The sequence below is a fragment of the Hyposmocoma kahamanoa genome, unplaced genomic scaffold (assembly GCF_003589595.1).
Source record: "Hyposmocoma kahamanoa isolate Upper Pololo Valley unplaced genomic scaffold, ASM358959v1 180, whole genome shotgun sequence".
NCBI classification, from domain to species: domain Eukaryota; kingdom Metazoa; phylum Arthropoda; class Insecta; order Lepidoptera; family Cosmopterigidae; genus Hyposmocoma; species Hyposmocoma kahamanoa.
This window is the reverse complement of record NW_020653711.1, coordinates 2,584,739-2,607,645: the sequence shown is the minus strand read 5'-3', so window position 1 is coordinate 2,607,645 and position 22,907 is coordinate 2,584,739. Positions and strand designations below refer to the sequence as shown.

General features: G+C 35.1%; 2 protein-coding genes across 2 annotated transcripts in view; one reads left to right on the top strand and one right to left on the bottom strand.

Moving 5' to 3' along the window:
• The window catches only part of LOC113225910 (rabankyrin-5), a 104,974-nt gene that overhangs the window by 24,943 nt on the left and 57,124 nt on the right, over positions 1–22,907 (bottom strand). The window lies entirely within an intron of this gene.
• The window catches only part of LOC113226043, a 37,775-nt gene continuing 23,939 nt past the window's right edge, over positions 9,072–22,907 (top strand). The window contains exon 1 of the mRNA XM_026458547.1: positions 9,072–9,231. The gene's annotated coding sequence lies outside the window, so the exon portion shown is untranslated. The remainder of the gene's footprint in view (positions 9,232–22,907) is intronic.

Here is a 22,907-nt window from a genome sequence, read left to right as displayed (position 1 = left end):
CGCATAGAATAGGTTTGGTTAGGATTGTTTTATAATATTTCTGAATATTCGAGCAAATGTTATTTCGGGCAAACGGGTTTCTGATAGGTAACCGTTAAGCAGGTAATATATTTGTATTGTGTAGATATTAAAGTATTTTTCAAACAGTTTACTATAGGTTCGTAGGTAATCTCTGAAAAAAAAAAATGTTGCGTAATTCCTCAATGGCCATGTGTAAATACACAAAAGCACGTATTGCTCGCAGTTTTCTAAACTGTACTTTCTAAGTATAGTCGAAAATTCTAATAAAAAGCAACTGCAGCGATGGCGATGGTTACTTTTTCATTCTGCACAATTTATTAGGCAAGTGTTTTTAAAATGAGTCATACTACTATCAACTACATCTTACTTAGAATAATTGACTGGAAATTAAAGTTTTTTATTATCGCGAACCCGGTCCCATAGTTATGGCTGACTGTTTGATGATAGATAAAAGGGCTCTAAATGTTGGTTTGTTTGAAAAAACAAATATATACGATATAGATTCGAAAAAATTGTTTCATTTCCAATGTGTAACTGTCGCGAAAACCTAATCAAAGAAATCGACAGAATATTTAATGTCTAATTGTTATTCAAGATACTATTTAAAACTATTAGATTATTAATTTTTTTCAAAGCGTTAAATGTAAGGGGTGAAATGGTCTTAGTTTATCTCTCTAGGTAGGTACCAATCTATTCTTAAAAAACTTTAAACACATTTCAATGCAACAGATTAGGTATTAGTAGTTCCGATTTGGATTGTGCCGCCATGATGATAGGAAATTAAGTAACGAGGTCGGCGTTAGAGTATAATAGTCACGTAGCGGACGAAAGACACTACAATATATCATTGCGGTGAATGCGTGCGCGCAGGTGAATGCATTCGACGCGTGTTGGTAAAGCGTGTGTCGGATAATAGAATTACTTTTTGTCAAAAATGACATTATATCTGAAATCAAACGAGTGAATTCCCTTATAGTCACCAAAGAAAAGGGATGAACCTAGGAAGGTACCTAGAATCAATTTACCTCAGTTCTACCGGGGTAAATTGATGGGTAATCGAACCCAGAACTTCTTAATCTAACGCTCAAAGTGCAAACCGTATTGCTAAATTATTGTCTGTGCAAGATATCAGACCAGGATTTAAGAGGTAAGCAGCAGCTTTAATGTAATCACCAGGCTGATGGCCATGCGTGGCGAATGTAGCAAATTAGAGTAGAATATTTTTCTCCTAGAGACAACACGTATAGTATGACATAGTAGACATACTATATTGGAGCAAGAACCTGAAATTATACGAGTAGTGTTCCGTACGCAAAAGTTGAAATGTCTACGACACCTGTACACGACATCGTAGATTAACAAATAATTCTCGTACTAATACATAACACATTAGCTACAATTACTCCACCAAATTAAAATACAATGAACGACGTGCAAAGTGTTCCTCTCACGAGGGCAATGTTAAATACATTGAATTACAACAGTCCACTTTCTCGTTACACAACTGAGCTCTTATTTTGGCACTCGAAGCTGGAAGGTTCTACATTGTGTTGATTGTCCTTTTGGAGAGTGACCTGTTGAAAACTTTCGACCCTTGCTTTTAGGTCATAAACATTCTGTAGGTGTTATGTAAGATGTAATTATTTACAGATCGATTAATAGTAATAGACAATAGATAAATGTTATTAAGAGTATAGTATTAAGTTGGTATCACACTTATACATTTAATACAATATTAAAAATTTTGTAAGGTAGTCATCACACTTGTTAACGGGGAAACAACGTGAGCTGGTCAGATAATTTTTACTGCAATAAAAGCGAAAAAGGCGAGGCGCGTTTCGCTTCTATTCCGAACCGAAAGACCAGCTTAATGTGACTCCTTGGCGATCAATGTGGGGACTTCCTTACTTTTAAACCAAATAAAATTTATGTACGTGCTTATTTTAAATGACGGTCGAGTTTTCTATTCTCCTTGTCGAACTCGCCTAGGTTTTGACTATTTCTACCGAAAAGCTACAATGCTGTTTCCGATTAAAGGGAAGGGAATAAAAAGGATAGCAATCCGAGAAATGAAAGTCCGAAAGAATTACAAGGATCTTCTTTTATCTCTAGGCGTACAAGCGATATTCGTATTTTCTCGGATTGGAACTCCACACAACTCGAATATCCGAAGCGGGTCCGAGTTTTCTAGATTTGTATAGTCTCGAATTAGTATCGAAAATCATCAAAGGCGGCAGTCATTCTAACAAGTTGATCAATGATCAGCTGACCGTTTGCCGTTTTTTAAGGAATAAAAATTGAACTCAATGTCGCTAACGCTAAAAAAGGTGAAACGTGTCAACTTAAAAGTGCTCTTGACTGTACATCATAAATAAGTAAATATTTTACTTTACTACTATTTGTTCAATCTGAAATCTTATCGTACAGAAATCTAAATTTCAACTCAACCGTCGCAATGTGGACTTTAAATTAAGAGAAATTTAAGAAATCATGAAGCCTGCTATGAATACTATTTAAACTTGAAATTAAATTAATTCCTAACTCAAAAGAACTTTAGCTTGCATTTTGCATATCGTACCTCCGTTGAGTGAACCAGGGAATTTAATTTAAATTTGCAAAAAATTACTGAAAACGTGTTAAAAGTTTTATTTTTTGTTTTTACACATACTGTGCGCATTTGGAAAGTTCTTAAATGTTATACTATTTCAATAAGCATTGCGCCGTCTATGAAAAAGTGACGAAATGCATAATGTGTTTCTGTTTTTCTGTATAAATTTGCACTTTTAAAATGGTCTATTTTTGTAAAGTCTGTGTTTCATCGGAAGCGTGATATGTTTTGCACGATTATAATTTTAAATGAAAGATGTGTAAAATTTCCATTTTACACAATTTGCTTTACTAATCGTACCAATCGACGCAGTTTAAAAAAATAATTGTAAATATCTCTTGAAATTAGACGTATTTTTTTTACAGGAATACGGCTGGGTCTTGGTCTAGATAGCGGTTGCGATCACCACTCTGAGTGGTGTGGTTGGTTCAACAAGTGTCTATTGCCATCCAGCGAGGCAATGCTGCCAGTGTAATGGGAATTTTCGAGCCAGACACGAGTAAAAATCTCTTGTGTCTAATGTATACCTATACATTGGCATTCAGTGCGACAAAATGGGAACTTTTGAGCCGGGCGTGATACAGCGCGGGATTTTTTTAGGTTAGAAATTTTTGACGAAGGACGAAGTCTAGTGGTGTTCTTTAGATTGTAAATTTATATGTTTTAATTGAATAAAATTTATTTCCAATTACAGAATGTTAAGAAGCTTCAACTTAATTAAAAGTAAGCATTTATACTTGATCTGAGACCACAAAGGTTCTATTACAAACTAATGGACTTTTAATCATCTATTAGATCTTAGTGAACCATAGCTCGTAATACTCCACATTCCTTTCACCTCTCAATATCAAACGGCCATTGTACTATTATGAAAATGTTTGCATTATCTGCAAACGGGGAGTCAATTGATGAATTATCCATGCTATAAAATAGAAATAAAGCGTTAAAATCGACCTTATTGCTGTGTTGGACGGATGAATATGGTTAAAAGTTTTAGGGTATAGTGTATATAAACCGGATGACGTCGATTGATGTAATGATCATGCGCGCGCATTGGAAACAAACACGCAACGAATAGAACACTTTTTGGCCGACTTTGAAATAATAGCATGACAAAGTTAAAGAATTCGCGGTCTATTTAATGTTGCTTACATTGTAACGCAATAGTTCAGTCATCGATGGGTATTGCTATATTTTTCTTGATCAACAGTTTCGTTGATTTTAGTGCATTTATATTTCGACTTACTTTGTTTATATAGTAGCAGTAGATTGTGAAAGACTTCGTCCAGGGAAGTACTGTCAACATATCTATTTCTGCCGCCAAAGCAGTAATGTTAGCATTACTGCGTTCTGGTTTTGAAGGCTAAGGGTGCTGATGTAATTACAGGCACATGGGACTTGTCAACTTACGTCTCAGGGTGACGGACGCAGTGGCAGTGCCCCTTAGATCCTTGCAACTGTTATGGACAGACGTGTAGCTTACCATCAGGCGCACGACTTGTTCGTCCCGTCACATTATTAAAATATTTTGAATACCATGATTATTTATTTATTTTTTGTGAAAATAGTCCACTAGTTTTTTGTATTATTGATACAGAGACCGAATAAACACAAAGTAAAACTTCAGACTCCAACCAGCGACATTTTCGCCTAACTGAGGGTATCACTCTCCCAATTGGGCTACGGAACTAGTTAGCAGACTTTACAAATCTTTCTGTGGTTGTTGCAGATCTTTGTTTTTCGGTTTTAACGGTTTTTTGCCACCAGTTAGAAAGCTACGAATACTACGTTGCTATTTCACTGGCGCGCAGTAAAAACGCGGCAAAAGTAAACAAAGTGGCTTCTGCAAGGAACTCTATTGCTACTAAATTTACGTAGGTACCTATACTATATAGTTATGAGATAATAATTTAATGTGCGTTTTTTGTTTATACTAATTTTTTAAAATTTTGCCGTTTGGGCACTATGTCTCCCCCTCTAAAGCTACAAAGCTAATCGAGCTTTCATCCACCCACATTAGTTTTAAGTTGTTTTTGTACTGTTTTTGTTCTTGTGTGTAAGAAATAAAGTGTATATCTATTAATGTAACTAATTTTGAAACATTCGGCTTCTTTTGTTGCGTGTATCACGATTTGAGGTGAGCAAATTCGTTCAGAAGATAAAACATTCAAATGAATTAATGTGAATTTTAATACTTGATTATCGTTTTAAATATCATAATTCATGATAATTCTACCTTTCAAGCATTCGGCAGAATAAGGTTAAAGTAAATATTGAAAACAGTTATGAACAAAAGGTATTTTGTAATATATAGCATCATGATGATCATTAAAACAAACCGTAAACTTTGTTGTGAAATATTATATGCCAACTTTGGCGCCTATACCGTGTTTCTTAATATGTATACTACTATTTATATCTATATACTACATATCAAACATTATTTCTCTCTCTCACTCACATTTAAATTACATAAGAATTTCAATCATGCGTTGTTCTGATTGATTGAAGCCAACAAAAAATTCAAACAAATGTAAATATGAAGAAATGTGCGACTTTAGTACCATAGAAATTAATTTTACAGATTCATATTTTTATTGTTCTACAAATTGTTGCTACGCGAAAAAGTATGCCAACCACTGCTCTGCCTTTGAAACGAAACCTGCTTCGTGACATTGACTTTTTTATCATTGTGAAATTGCTGTGCATAAGTTTCAGGTTATAGCGACGCAGTTGTCTTGTTATCCAATGTAATAAAAGACTATATTGCTGATTTTGTAAATGGCCTATTAAAGTAAACATTATTTGTTTTTTAATCAGCATTTGTTATAATAAACTGGCTTTAATTCTCAATAGAACTGCGCAATAAATACGTTTTGATATGTACAGTATTTTAGGCTGTTAATTTATGCCACGTGATCCTGGTCAGGAGATGTTTTTCAAAGTGCTTTTAGGGATCTGTATTTACAAATGATTATCACTAAAAACAGGTTTCTTACGACGGTATGAGTTCTTTTTACGTTCCAGATATTTCGGAACGGTTACACGCTCCATGGTCACAGGTTTACTCGAGTGTAAACGTTCCGAAATATTGGGAAAATAAAAATAACTCATACCGTGGTAAGAAACCTGTAATTAGTGATACACATTTAGTGTATAACCAAAGCCAAAATGTAAAGTATATTTAAAGTAAATTTGGGTATGTATCGTCGTATATTCAATATATCGATGGGAAATACATTGAAAAGAAAAAGGGGTTCAGCGACATTTATGTAAATTTGTGGATAATATTAGAAGATCCATTACAAGATCCACTATCAAGTTTCCACTATAGCACTTTCCGCCAAAGTAGTAGTTGAGAGTCCCTGCCCACATGTCCTTTTCTCCGTCCGAAACAATGACTGTGAAATAAGTAATATTCGACAAAATTAAAAGACGCAGGATGTGAATCAAGCATCTTACTAGACATTGTTTTTTGATTTGGTCGCAGAACGGGAGTAGACTTCATGAACTGGCTGGCAAGGGCGGGGAGAAATATTTGTATGGCTCACAATTATTTCTCTGGTGAGTTTGGGCGTAATTTGTGGTTGTCTGTGAGTCTATAGCACCCGCGATACAGGGTTTCCCTAGTGTGGGGTTATTAGTGTGCGCTAGCGATGCGCGACTTTGAACGTTACTAATACTAATCATTCGAATGGGCAAATCATTCGCCAAGTCGAATCCAAGCACAATCATCAATACCGAATGCCAATGCGATTCGGTCGGGTGCACGAGTCGAATGATTATTATATCGGAACACCTCATTCATCATATCCATACCAAAATATCCCTGTCTCCGTCACATTTACAGTATTTACCATTATGTCAGAGAGGGCTAGGTTATCACGAACAGAAATGCTTTATGGAATCTATAGGATTAGTACTACTAATTAGTAATGAATGTTCATTCAAACCATTTCATACGAAAATTAGTAGGTTATTAATTTGACATTCGAATGACAGGATTAGCGATTACTAACGTGTCGAATATCGAAATCATTCACAATCGCGCATCGCTAGCGTGTGCGTTACTTGCAATGTTATCTTTGATGCTTGGCATTCAAAAACCATGAGGGCATCACATTCGTTTCTTCCTCGTACCAAGTCGGGGATGGGCTTTCTATTGAAGTGTTTCGATGTGCAGGTTTCACCACGATGATTTTCATTCAGCGAAAAGCTCATTGTAAATTTCAAAATAAATTTCGCAGAAAAATTCCGAGAAACTCACAGGTTCGAGTCTTAATTCGAACCCACGAGTACTTTTACTTGAATAAGAGATAATCGGGCATTACCATCCAATAGATAGCAATGGCACCCAAACCTTACTAAACGAAATAATTTTGTTATCAAACTAACTTTAAAAAAAATAGTTTCATTTCCTATGTGTAACAATCGCGTAAACTTAAGAACTCGACAACATACAATAATTTACGACAGAATAATTGAAAATAAAAGCGCGCGCACACACGCGCGCGCGCACACACACACACACACACACACACACACACACACACACACAGACACAGACACACGCACGCGCACGCTCACGCTCACGCACACGCACACGCACACACACACACACACACCCACACACACCCACACACCCACACACACACCCACACACAATTTACACATTACAACGTATTGTACTTACTGATTTAGCTTTCGAACTTGTTATCTTTTCTTTTTATTATTTTTGTTATGAAGTATTAATAGTCATTAACTGCACCTTTGTCACATATTCTAGATCGAGTCTGAGAGTGAATACTAGAATACTGTAACACAGGGTATCCTAGTACAGATTCCGCTCTCTCACAATGGTCAAACACATTGTCATTTCAACTTCTGTATGTATCTATTATAACATCAATACCATTGTGATTGGAAATAAATGATTATTATTATTATTATTTAAACTTCCTGTAATGAGTAAAAAAATTACTTTACTTGTTGTACTATAATTTTCTTCAAGGAAATCAGTAACTTCATGTTAGACTAGTCAAGGTAAAGATAATAAAACTCTAAATCATTTATTCCACACGAATTTCATCGCGCTCACCCCGCGCAGCAACCGCATGAATCTGTCATGGCAAAATACGCTCTATATTTTCGCCTCTACGTTTTGACTTAAATGAGCGTCCGGGTGCGCAGGCGAGACTGGCTAGAATTTGGTCTACGCGGCGGCCGCGCGGTAGCTGCCCGGCGATCGCGGGGTTGTATTATCCAGAGTAATTTAAATATTGTTGCCTAGTAAATAGAATTCAGATTCACCATTAATGGACATGAAAGCGTGGTAACTGGGCGGTCGCCGCGCGGCAGCCGCGCGAAAACTTTCGCGTCGTGTAACTGGGCGCTAATTGTGAATGACCCAATATTAATCATAAATAAATGTTTGTGTTCAAAATATTCATGTCAATTAACATTACTCAGTGTTTACGAAATTAACGCTAATTCTAAACAGAATTGACAAATATTTTATGTTCTACAAGGACATACAACAGTTTAATAATTATAACGTTTTAATAATAAAAAAAACCGACCTCAAAACTTTGCTTATCCGTTTTCGCTGCATTTTATTTTCATTGGAATTACGTCTTAGTGCCAAGTTTCATTGAAATCAGTTAACGGAAAGTGGGTGAAATTTAATACACCGGATTCATCCCCTAATTTGTCACCCTTAGAGTTCGATTATTTTTCTTCAAATGTGAATAGGACCACCACTACTGAGATACCCCCTTTAAAACAATAGAAGAATCATCGAATCGGTTCGCAATTGTCAGAGTAATCGCGTCATACACAAAAACAATATAGGCCAATTGAGAACCTCCTCTTTTTAAGTCAGTAAAAATATATATAAAGCCTACTTTCTAAATTGAACTTTTCTGAACTGCCTCTGTGGCCGAACGGTTACCACGCCGGACTGCCACGCAGAGGCCCCAGGTTCGATTCCCGGGCCGGGAGAAATATTTGATGACCTACATTTATTTCTCTCGTGAGTTTGGGTGTAATTTGTGGTTGTCTATATGTGTGTGTCCATGGCACCCGCGACACAGGGTTTCCCTAGTGCGGGGCTATGTTGAGTGTGTGCGTTATTATTAAAAAAAAAATGAAACTATTTTTCGGATCTAAAATGCGTATATTTGTTTTTTCAAACAAACTGACGTTTCAGGACCTATACAGGTCCCATACGTCCGAAAAATAATTTCACTTCCAATGTGTAACAATCTTATGTATACAAAGTGTTTATCAGAATGGATTTCTTAAGTGGGAAATTTTTTGTGTTTTTAATTTAGAAGCTATACTGAAATATACATATAACGTAAGTTCTTGTGTGTGCAGGGCTTTAGAGTGACGTTCTATTACACAAGTCCTTGCGACTGAATCGCCTTGGTGTCGGGCAGTCGGCATACCGGTGCGGCTTGAGACAGACGCCAGCGACAAATTGCTCGTATTCTATATGACGATAACTTTTAAACGATACACGTGCTTTGTTGTGATGTGACCACTTCTATGGAAATTTGGATTGCTGAACAGATTGTGACGACATTAAACGGAATGCTAAGGTGTGTTGATACTACAGCTTTATGGTTTTTCTGCGTAAAATTTTTGTAAGTAAACAAAAATAAATCATATGGTAAATTAGTTCAGTTTAGTTAGCAATCTCTAGCAAAAGTCATGTAAAATATATTTTATCATATATTTATTATTTCGATTCATATACAACTGTCATTTTGTGGAGTACACAAGTAAATATGCCATTATTGTTATATTATTAATAATACCATTAACTTATATGGTTATCCCAAGGGACATACATCCTTTACAGCCCTAACGGACATACAATTTTAACGAAAATGATTTTTTATGATACCATGTGATGGGACGAATAAGTCGTGCGCCTAGTGTTCAGCGTGCAAGCAGGCATGTCTGTCCATAGCAGTTGCAATGGCACTCAGAGATTTATATCGCAAAGATCTGACGGGTATTGCCACTGCGCCCGTTACACTGAGACATAAGCTGAAAGTCCCGTGTGCCTGTAATTTCACAAGCTCCTTTACCCTTCAAAACTGGAACACAGTAACGTCTTGGCTGATACGCCAATGAGGCTTTAAGGCGTCAATGAAACCCTTTTATTTTCAATTCTAATTGACAAATAAATATTAAGATATTCCTTGTGTTAGTAGTATATTCTGCTGAAGTATGGATTGATAGTTTCATTTTATGTTCAGTTACGTTTTTCTTTGACTTAAGAGAATTGGATTAATTTATGGCGAAAATTCATAACATGTTACATCACTATATAGGTTTGGCGTCTAAGGGAACGAAACTAGTTTATTATCTGTGGCGGTTAAAAGGTTAAGTAACGTGGCTGAATTCATAATTAACACGGAAATCCACAAGGAAATATTAGAACACTACAAAAAAAAAAGTAACGTTATAGGAGTTTGCAAAGGTGATCAGAAAGCCACCCTAATTAATTAGCGACAAAGCAAACACACAAACACCCAAGACGTCTTCAAAAGGTCAATTTTAGACGTGATTTACCGTGAGAAGTTGCTCCTTGCTGAACGATATGCTCCACCAGCTACAAATTAATACGCAATCTGCCAATGAGTACGCGTTAGATATAAAAGATAAATAGAATACAATCGAACTGACAATGTTTTCGTATATCCGATATAATATTTGTCCTGATCGCGGGCGAAAGCGAACTTACATAATTCTAAATTGATTTCAAATTCAATTAAATTTATTTATTGGCCTTTTTATACAAAAATGTCACATTTGGCAAGTTCAAATATTATAAAATTAAAAGCAAGTTAGAACATCTTATTACTACAATTTCATTAAATAAACAGCAAAACAAAATTTAAGATACAATGACACAATTCAGTTAAATAACTTTTTATATTTTTATACCCGTTTTTTAAACTTTTATACACAGATTTTTTATACATGTTTATAAAACACTGCAATAATATAAAAACTATAAATTCAATCTAATGTCAAAGACATTATAACATTTGTAAATTGCGATCCACTCTCTACCTGTTAGTTTAAAGGCAACTCCCCGGTCTGTCATGTACCCATTTGAATTATGTCAAGTACTCGATGTGTCAAGTTGACAAGTATACAAGATATAATAAAAAAGTGACCATATTTCAGCATGTAATCGTACTAACGCATGAAACATTTAGCAGAACAAAAAAATTATAAATAATTTCAAATTGATAAATATATTTTCTTTTTTTTTTAAATATGTCTAAGGCTTGGTGCAAGTCCATATTGGTACAAGGCCTATGTCCAATATAATTTACGCACTTCTGTACAAAGCTATAATACACACGGTACACGGATATAATAATATAATACATATACTAGTCAAACTCATTGGTTCATAATGAACACCACAGGATGTTTCTGTTTTTATGACACCACGAATAGTTGCAGTGAAACTCAGTGCTTTAAATCACGAAGATCTGAGGGGCACTGCCAATGTGCCCGTCACCGTGACACATAAATTGACAAGTTCCATGTGCCTGTAATTTTACAAGATCCTTCACCTTTCAAAACCGGAACGCAGTAATGCTCAATGACCGCTTGGCAGCAGAAATAGGTAAGGTGGCAGTACTTTTTTTTTTTTACTACTTTTTTTTTATTACTTTTTTTTGTACTAGTTGGACGAATTCTTTCACAAGGATATACTGCTACTACTTGTAACAAAAAGGCGATCACAACTATCCTACAGCTGAACAAAGGTTATTTGCATTCCAAACAACTATGAGTCTCCAATATTTTGGTGCTATATCTATTGATGCAATAGGTGCACCTTGAAAACTCGAGTGAAACCTTGACACAATGGATTCGATATGTTTGCACTTGGCATTACCGATTTACGTCCTTAGACGCTCACGATTCTGGGTTCGTCTATTCACTAGTAATATTGTTTCGATCGTTATTATATATTATTATTATTACCCTCGTATTATTAAATTTTTATATTTACATACATTGTGTTTGCCTCCAGGCAACATTTTCTACGTGCATCCTTGTATTATTTTTTTTAAATTAAGCAGATATTAAATCAGTGCAAATGTCAACTTAAGACAGGTATTTCACTTGAACTGGTTCGATTTACAGGCCAAGCAGTTTCAAAACTACGTGCAGTAAATGTATAAAAAACTCGTTTTGAATTTAATTTTACGAAATTCGTAAGCAAGAGAGAGTTATTTATCGCAATCTACCGTGTCAAGGGTGATAAATGTATTTTTTAAACTAATTAAAACAAATCATTTCACATCATCTTCCAATTGTTGATTATGATGATGCCTGCTATCTGGATTTAACCGAAGAACAGCTCAACAAGCTCGAACGTCTACAAAACTTTTGCATCCGTTTAATTTATGGTCTGAGGAAATTTGATCATGTCATTTATCATCATTCCATTTATCGCAAGGAGCTGAAGTGGTTACCCATTAGACTTCACCGGAATGCTCACATTCTTAATCTTCTTTATGGCATCTTATTCATTCCTCACACACCACCTTACCTTAAGGAGCGATTTGAATTCGCCCATGAATCCAACCCCCGACTTCTGCGCTCTTCTTCAACTCTCCAACTTAAGATGCCATTGCATACCTCCCAGTATTACGACAAGTCCTTTACTGTTCAGGCTATTCGTTTGTGGAACGCTTTACCTTTGTTTATTCAACAAGCGAAATCATTGAATATATTAAAAAATATGGTAAAAATACACTACCTTAATTTAGTGTGACTTGGACTGCTTAGGTATTTTTATGTTTTGAAATTACGTTTTAGAAATTTTATATTTATAGGTATAAGAATATATAGTAGTTTACGATATTCATATATATGTATTGGTTTTATTACTTATTTATATTTATTTTTTTTTGCATTTATTCATCAATTATTATCTATTGATTAGTAATTCCTCATACACCGCCGTCTTTTTCCTGTGAATTATATAATTACTTCCATCCAAAGGTTGTTTGACAGAAATCGCTTAAAGCGATAAGACCGCCCATTGTACCACCGCTTATTTTTAATTTAATTGTATTGTATTTGTTTCCTTTTTTGGTGTACAATAAAGAATTTTTGTATTGTATTGTATCATGGTTCACTCGGCTAGGTAGAGTTGTAGTGTCATTACTGTATCCAAATACTTAGTTACCATTATTTATAATAATAAAGTAACAAGCACAAAATCAGCACAATATCGGTATAATTATGACAAGTACAATCATGTAGTTAGCATTTGAATTATGTATATATGGCCAGCATTGCGACTATACAGAACGTACCAAAAATGTGCGATTTGATGCGCAGGGTGAATTCACCAAATTGCTGAGAAGTATGTGGGATTCCTGAGGATGTACATCCTCATGGATCATCGATCGAACATCGACGGAGTGTGTTCGGACGGAACCTATGAGGGCGCGGTTATTTGCACAAGCTTGTTTCCGTACATTTAATGTTGGGTGGTTTCAATCTGTTTTGTCGGAGCTAACATATAGTGCTGCGGAGATTTTGTACACATGTTTGGTTAAGTAGTATTTCTATTTATATGTCTGGATTTTATTAAGTGTTTTCTTTAGGTATCGTTTTTCTAATGGGGCTGACATGTTCAATAACGATCAAAGCCCCTAAATAGAAAAAGAGTAAAAAAAATGTCCTACCATATTTCAGCTAGTGATCGCAGTGATACCGTCGTGATACCAAAAACCGGCTGGACTCAAACCAGCGACAGTATGCCCGTTCGCCCAACGGAGCTGCAAAACGAATCAGCCGACCTTACAAATTTCTCTATGTACTTGATGCAGACTTTGTTTAAAAGGCTTGTTTGCTTGTTTTTTGTAATTTTCAATTGGTCAATAAGTTTGAACCTATCAACAAAAATGTTTATGAAGATATTGGACGACAACTTAAGATTACGTTACATTCGTTTTTATAAATATTATATGGCTTCACTCTTGAATATGACATAAACACACTGCCAATTCGTATGCGCATACATAAGGCGCACTATAAGTTTCCGGAACTGGCCACTTACATACTCAATATTTAAAAAGTAATTACATTTGAAAATGGAACTCTTTGGCTGTAGAATACAGTTTGTTTCATCTGACTGTCACTTGTTTTTACATTGTGGCGTCATTTTAGAAATTGGTTGTCTACATCACCATGCTTTTACTCATGAAAATTTTCGTAGTATGATTTTCTACGACTAAGTGTAATTGAACAGCTCAGCGGAGCTTCGCTCTGCTTCAAACTGCTTTTGGCGATGAAACATCATGCAAGACGACTATTTATAGCTGGTTTGCAGAATTCAAACGCAGTCGTGTGAATCTCAGTGACGAATTTCGTGATGATCGCCCGTCCACTGCTGTGAACAACAAACATATCGGTGCTGTGCGCCGTATGATCAAAACAGACAAGCATGTGACATACCATGAGATTCTGGCATCTTTAGGCATAGGCATGAGTCAAATACAATCAATATTACACAAACATTTGGGTGTGAAAAAGCTGTGCTCTCGGTGGATCCCACACAATTTGAATGAGGCTCAAAAAACCGATCGCGTCACTTGGTGCAATGCCATGCTTACCAGATTCAACGAAGGGGCGTCAAATTTGGTGTGGGACATAGTAATACGGGACGAAACATGGATTTATAGTTACGATCCCAAAACAAAGCAGCAATCAAGGGTAAGGGTCTTTCGAGATGAGCCGAAATCAACCAAAATGGCGCACGTGGCAAGTGCCTTCTTTTTTTAATAAAACTGGACACGTGGCTAATGTTACTTTGGAGAAACGTCGTACCGTGAATAGTGATTGGTACACGACCATTTGTTAGTCGGAAGTTATTGACAAACTCTGTAAAAATAGCTGTAAACGCCGTATCATCTTGCACCACGATCATGCCAGTTCTCACACGGCCAGACGGACAAATGAATTTTTGAAGATCAACAATGTTGACCTTATGAGCCATCCCGCGTACAGTCCCGATCTGGCACCTTGTGACTTTTATTTATTTCGGAAAATTAAGAAGCAGTTACGCGGTCCACGATTTTCATCACCAAACGAGGCTGTCGAAGAGTATGAAAAATATGTTTCAGAGATTGTCACGGAGGAGTGGCATAAATGTTTTCAAAATTGGTTCATTCGTATGAAAAAGTGCATTAACGTTAACGAAGATATTTTGGGAAACAATAAATTCATTTCTGACCATTTATAGTATTTTTTCTTATTCATTCCGGAAACTTATAGCTCCACGTATAAATAGACATTATTTATCTCTAATAAACAATCCAGAAGTCATATTTGATGCGAACATTCATTGGTAGCTTTCACGTTAGCTTATCCTTGACTTTGTTACTTGATTTTTTTTTTATAATCATCAAGTGACAGGACGAACAAGTAGTGCTCCTGGTAAGCTACACGCCTGACCATAACAGTTGCAGTGGCACTCAGAACTTCAAAGATCTGAGGGGAAGTGCCACTGCGCCTCTTACTCTGACACATAAGTTAACGAATCCCATGTGCCTGTAATTTCACCAATACACATTACCGAATGACATGAATCACATTACCGAAATAAGTAAGGTGGCTGTACTTCCTTGGACGAACTCTTTCACAAGGAGCTCTACTGCTACTAATACCCTTTCACAATAAAATATAATAATAATAATAAATCAATAAAGTAATAAAATAGTTTTTGTTTTTAACGAGATCAACAAGACTGTTTTTGGTGTCTAATAGATTTCTTTACAATGTCCAACGTTTGTTTGTTTATAAATTGGTTTCATTCATCTCAAAACTAAATTATCCAGTTAAGCGTGTTAGAGAAGGTCAGGTACACTATTAAGGTCTTTAGACGACAACAATGTTACGCAAGCGCAGAGATTCAGTCAGAATGAGTTCTACTAATTACTGAGACTAAATTCACCTTCAAGGTAATCATGGATACGTTACACATTTAATTATAAAAAAAATCGACCTGAAAAGTTGGTGGAATTACATGTATTAGCCCAGTTATGTTTTTTTTATTATTTATTTATCATTTAAAACGTAATACACAACAATGTATCTAGTCGCATTTTAAACCACTAAGGTTCGTAGTAATGCGAACTGTATCCACACAATACATATGTTCAATTTGCGAACAGAAAAGTTTTGTTATTATTTAAATAATTTGCATAAATAATAATCTATCGTTAACCAAAAAGATTATACAGAAATTGAATAAATACATTTATAAACAATCAAATTTATCGCCATTGATTAAGATTTTACAAAGTAATTTTTAAGTTTATAAAAATAATAATAATAAAAATTAATTTTTTTTAAACTTTTTATATTAGTGGTTGCAAAAGCATTACATACTTATAACGGTAAGTCGTTTATTAGTGGGGGAACAAAGTAGGCAGAAGTTCTTTCGCCATACACATTGTTGGAATCGAATAACGGAAACAGGGTAACCGGGTTCATCGCCTAATTTGCCACCCTTAGAGGTGGAACATTTTCTTCAAATTTGAATGGGACCACTACTGAGGTACCCTATTACCAATAAAAAAAGAATCATCGAAATCGGTTCACAAATTTCAAAAAAACAACAGTATAATTGAGAACCTCCTCCTTTTTTAAGTCGGTTTAAAATAAAAGAGCAAATTCGAAAAAATATAGAACAACAATCAGACATTTAAAAAGTTGAACACAACATCAACGAAAAAAGATTCCTACATTCAACTACGTAAATATCAAGTCACTTGTGTAAACCGGGTTTGTACGTTGTTCGTAGCATATTTCGCGATTTATTAATGATTTCAATTCGACTGTTTCCTTGTTCGATTAATTTTTTATTGCACAGACGAATGAAAAGAATTATTGCCTTGAATTGTATCTAAATATTTACACCATTTAAGGCGAGGTATTTAAACGCGAGGCTCGATCTTAGGAGGTGAGGTGTGGGGGACCGCCCGCGCTTCGCGAAGTCCGGGGCAGAATATTAATGTAATTAAGTAAGAACAAGCGGAGAAAATTTGTGACATATACGACATTGACAAGCGCCCGATGGTAACTGACGGGGCAGTGAGCGTGTCGTTAAACCGCTGGGCAATTTTCAAGTTTTGGGAAAAATGTGAATTTAATAACTATAGGGTTTCAGTTGAAAACCAAAATTGCAGGTTCTATGTAGTACTTAAAGAGAAATATTTCCACATAAAAATTATGAGTAAAGTTAGATATTTTATTCTTAAATAAATAGTTTTAGACTTTTTTTTCTTAGCCTGTTTTCATGATTTTATATGATCGGGTAAATGATATCCAATCGTGTAACAAATTAGCACATTCTTTAGACAATGTCATAAGGTGTATCGAATATTTTTTGTAAGATTTCCTATTTATATAACGGTATATAAATAGGAAATTCCTAAAACATTTGATATAGGTATCAAAACATTTTTCTCCGCTTCTACGCCGATGACTCGCCTTAATACAACTGGTTGGTAATAAAATGGGCATAATATGGCGAAGGTGAGTACATTGGGCGCCGAAGGGTTATTGTATTAGTCATCTATTCTCAAAAGTTGTTATATCAGAATTGTTAATGTTCTGTATGAGGTCATATATACACGGTTGAAACAAACTGCATAGTTTATCGTATATTTTTAATAACTTTTAATATTTAAATGTTACTATATTAAATTGTTGTAGTCAACCGTGACTGTGGGTCCTGTAAAGGGTCGGAAACGTTGGTTTGTTTGAATAAAAAAAAAAAAAACAAATATACGCGATTTAAATCCAGAAAAATAGTTTAATTTCCTATGTTGTACTTTGTTAACTGCATCTGTGACCGAATGGTTACCATGCCGGATTGCCAGGCAGAGGTCCCAGGTTCGATTCCCGGGCCAGGAGAAATATTTGTATTACCTACATTTATTCCTCTCGTGAGTTTGGGTGTAATTTGTGGTTGTCTAAGTGTGTGTCCATGGCACCCGCGACACAGGGTTTCTCTAGTGCGGGGCTATGTTGAGTGTGTGCGTTATTATTATTGTAATAATTATGTATGTTAGCCGAACTTTATACCTAGCCATACTATAAATGGCGAGACGTAACAATTTGTATGAAGATGCATTAAGATATCCGCATAAACTATTACTAATTTATTATATGATTAATTTGAAGGACATATTTGGTATAACTAAACAACCTGTACTGCCTAATCTACTCGACCGAAATGTATAAAAGAACAATTTCTTTTTTTACCATAAGAGGAGTAAAAGTATGTTTAATGTATTGAACATGTTCTTGTTTACAAGAGCATGTGATAATCAAGGACATAACGGGAAGTAAAACATGCTTTATCCTTTTAAAGTCCTATGTATCCTAAAGCTCATATTAATTCTATGGTGAAGTAAACGCCCAGTATACATTATAATGAAAATATCACATTCAAATTTATAGTTGTAGTAGGCATGGAGTATTTAGAAAAAAAAGTTTTTCATACAAAGCTCAGGGCATACTTGCTTGGGCCTGAAGAATGTAATTAATTCGACATAGTTATGCAAACAAGAACCAACCCACACCTCGAGTGAAATTGAGTTATGTATTTTGGTAGAACACCAGACGTGTGCTTTACCCGCTCACAAAAGATCCTAGCAATATACCAAGCCAAAACGGAGAAAATAAAAGTCCTTCAGGGTACCAACCCTAAATAAGTAACTTTTTAATAGCTAAAAAGAACCACGGTGCTTAACTTCATATAATGTATTTTTTTTAAATATGGTAAATGAATCCATGTCACATGTACTGAAGTACTGTAGATCTTAGTGTTTTCATTACGAAAACTAGAACATGGTTCTCGTTAACTGAATAAAGTTTACTATTTAATATATAATATTTTCTATTTATTGCTATATAATATATTAGTTATCCTCAATGCTATACATAACTCACGTTGTTTGTCTCAAATAACTTACCTATTTATTTCTTCACACTGTTTTTACAAAAATCTAATTATCTCGAAAGTGACATTTTGTGGGTTGGTTCTAGTTTGCATAACTAAGTCCAATTATATTTAGTACATTTCAATGGACATTGGGCGTTCATTGCTTTCCCATTGTAGTGCTGGGTATTAGGAGGTTATGTTTTTAATATACCAACATCATTCATTTAAATGAATAATCAACTAATTCAAATTCGTTTGTTGCAACTTAAAGGCTAGTGACATACTTTTCAATCTTAACATACTTTATTTATAGGTAAATTAAACTAACACATTTTTAAACTATGTGTTTTCGTCTGCCAACCCTACAATTAGAATTATATATGTAGAGCATTGATTGACATAAACACGGAATCATAGAATAAATGTACTTTACTGTAGCGTTGCTGATAATAGCAAAATTCAACAATAACGAACCTTCTCAAATTACGTCAACACAATTGAATGCATAACACAAAAATTGTTTATAGGCGCTATGTAAATAATGAACATTGGTTAACCCCAATTATTTTATTATTGTTATTGAAAATGTAAATATTTTTTCCGATCTAAATCGCATATTGTGTAGGGTGAATATATCATATTATGTAATTTCTATGTATTCTGCTACACTACCGGGTTTTATAGCAGGTATCATTTTTTCTCTCCAAGTGCTGGTAATGTAAGTTGGTTATGTACGGGTAACGGGGGTATTTTTTTTTTAGGATAGCAATGTTTGTAAATAGCATTTAGATGCTGTATCATTTTAACAATATATTTAAGTATGAGGTTTATAAGTTTTGCTTCAACAAAAAACATTAAAAACATATAAAAATGCGTATGTGAGGCTAACACCCATTACCCGGGTCAAATTATGGGCCATGATCTATACTCGTAATTAGGCTGCTCAAAGCGCATTTGTGTGTATATCCGTAGTATTCACTATATGATTAATAAATATAATGAATGAATATGAGATAGAGATAAGACTACGATACGATACGAGAGGCGATACGATATAAAATGTGGTACGTAATTTTTAAACGAGTTTGAAAAACTTTAGTGCGTAACTTTGAAATGGAATGTTTATGTGTGTGAAGTTGTTACACAGGCCAGGTCCATAATACGTGCGGGTTTACTGCTTTACTTAGGTAATGAAACCAATGACTAGACAGTTGTGCAAGGTGTTTCAAAATCGAACGTCAGTGCTTCTACGGTTCTTTTGCCGTGCAAAGTTGAAAGTTTGTATGCAACTTGTGCAGGTATAAACAATGTGGGAAGTACGAAGTATGTACTAGGAGATATGTGTTTGACGACCTCGGTGGCGCAACGGAGAGCACTGCGAGGTTTCGATACCCAATAGGACCAATTTGGGAAATAAACTTTTCTAAATTGGTTCTGTTAAATTTAATTTCAAATTTAACACGAGCTTCTCGGTGAGGGAACACATCGTGATGAAACATACATGTTGAAAAAAGTTCACAATTCTTGGGAAAACGTGTGGAGTCCCCAACCCGCATTGGCCAGTTTGACGGTCTAAACACTCGCATGAGGGGACTCGTGCCCAGCAGCGGGACGTGTAAATGTGTTGATGAAAATGGAAATTAGTTCTGGTCTGGTTTGTGTTTAAATAAACAAAAGGTTTATGTTGCCAAATATAATCAAAGCATCAAATTGCAAATGAAAATATGTTTTCAGACTAAATCATGTATATTTCATTATTTTTTATCAAACAAACCGTTTTGGGTTCTTTACAGATCTGTAAAGAGCCATTGTCACAGCTGACGACTATACATAAAAGTTTAGTAAAAGTAAAATACAATTTTACACTTCGTAAAATGAGGACGTTTTTATCGAGTGTATCAATTCAACATCTGTTTTGGAAGAATGACTAGAAATATTTTTCTTGTTATTCTCCAGTGAGTCACAATAGCGCACTACATGTATAAATACACAACACACACAGCACAGTCAGAAACAAAAACCACCAGTTAGTCAGAGTAAATGATTCACATCTTTGTGGATTTATTTAAAAGAGTCGTGATTTGTATGAATAAATACATACTCGTAAATAGTACACCAATTTTGTTTTTAAATTGACGAAACAAATGCTTCCTCAATTTACTAGGAATTTATTGCGTCAACAAGTTTGTTTTTAGTAATTTACAAAATGTTTTTGAGTAAGGAAAACATAGCTTGTTTTGAGTACAATTATTTTGGATAGTAGGTATACAACATGTAACATAGAATATATCTAGATCATTTCGAAAACGTATCCATTCATCGTTCTATCCCTAAGCATTCTAGATAAAATATGCGATATATACATGAGGAATTTACACTCAAACTAAAAGTTATAAAACTGGCAGTGTATGCCTAGAGCCAGACTATTTGTGATAATGTTTGTTAACATTTCTGTTCAAGGCGAGTAGCGTAGTTAACTAAAAACTCTACTTGAGGAGAATGACAATGAAATTTCACTACGGATTTACTTAGGGCTGCCATCACCTAAATTGTTCGTAATAACAATATGCCCGACAATAACTTCATAATCCCCGGACATTTGGGTGAAATAGAGTTCTTTCCCCGAACTTTTTAAAACATTGTTTTGCAAACAAAAATCGAAAACGAGCTCTTTAAATAAACAGAAAAAGATTTTAAAATTTATATAAATTTTATAATTTATTTGTTTAAACGGTTCGTTTTCATTAATTTTATTCAATTTCGTTTGACAACATCGAACATCTCGAGTTCTTAGGTTTTCGCGTATGTTACATAGGAAATGAAACTGTTTTTCCGGATTTAAATGCGGTTTGTTTGAAAAAACAAATATACGCGATTTAAATCTGGAAAAACAGTTTCACAACATCGAACATGACGATCGCAAAACAAAATACATAAGTAATTATTAATGAACTATTGCTCTTTTTGAGGTAATCTAGTAAGAAAAGTAATTATTAACGCTCTTCTCTATGACATCAAATTAATAAAAAAAAATAAAAAAAATTATGTAGATTACGTAATGCTATAATCCTCTTAAGATACATAAAACTACAATGGGAAAAGCGCTAAACGCCCAATGTACATTAAATTGTACTAAATATAACATGCTTCAGACTAGAACAAGTATATTCTCAGTTTCGTATGTTACTGCCTTATGTTACATACCCTATGTTTATTGATATTTACAGTATAATGTACACTGGGTATTTACGTGACCATAGGAATAATATTGTCTGGGTCTGAACCACTTCACAAATTACGCACACTCGGAAGTACACAGGGCCATAGGAGGATATCAAATTTAATTCATAACGTAATCAAAAAATTATAAGTTATCTGGTTAAGTCAACAAATATTTAACTTTATCAGCATCATCAACAGTCTATCGTAGTCCACTGCTGGACATAGGCCTCTCCCAATGCGCGCCATTTCGCCCGGTCCTCAGCTCGTTGCATCCATTTGCTGCCAGCAGCCCTTTTAAAATCGTCACTCCATCTGGCCAGAGCACATCCTACACTACGTTTGCCGAGCCGTGGTCTCCACTCAAGAACTCGCTTCACCCATCGTTTATCGGTTCTTCGACAGATATGGCCAGCTCACTGCCACTTCAGCTTGTTTGTTCTACCAGTTATATCTACGACCTTTGTTCTCTGTCGAATAACCTCGTTCCGTACCTTATCCTTCAAAGAAACTCCGAGCATGGCTTGTTCCATAGCTCCCTAAGCGACTTTCAACTAGTGAACTAACCGTATCCATGAGTGTCCACGTCTCGGCTCCGTATGCCGTAACAGGTAGAACGCACTGACTGAAAACCTTTGTTTTCAAACTCTGCGGTATGGGTGACGAGAAGTCTCGACGTATAGTGAACATTTAACATATTTATTGTATATAAATTTCACCAAATGATTATCACTAATGATTATGATTATAAAGGTTCATATGATATGATATGATGTGAGTCAACCCGTGATCATGGAGCATGTGACCTTTCCGAAATATCAGGAAAATAAGAAGCCATATAGTGTTAAGAAACGTAATTAATTTTTGGTTGAATAACTGAAAACAATGATTATCACAATTATTGTTTTCGTTATTCAACCAAAAATAACATTTTTGACTTTCATTTAACATCATTTATCCTCGACTCGAAAAGTGTCCTCAAACGCCCGTTAAATTAGGACAACGCCAGGGAAAACCGAACGAATGACAGCCCTAGATTTACTTGAATAGAAC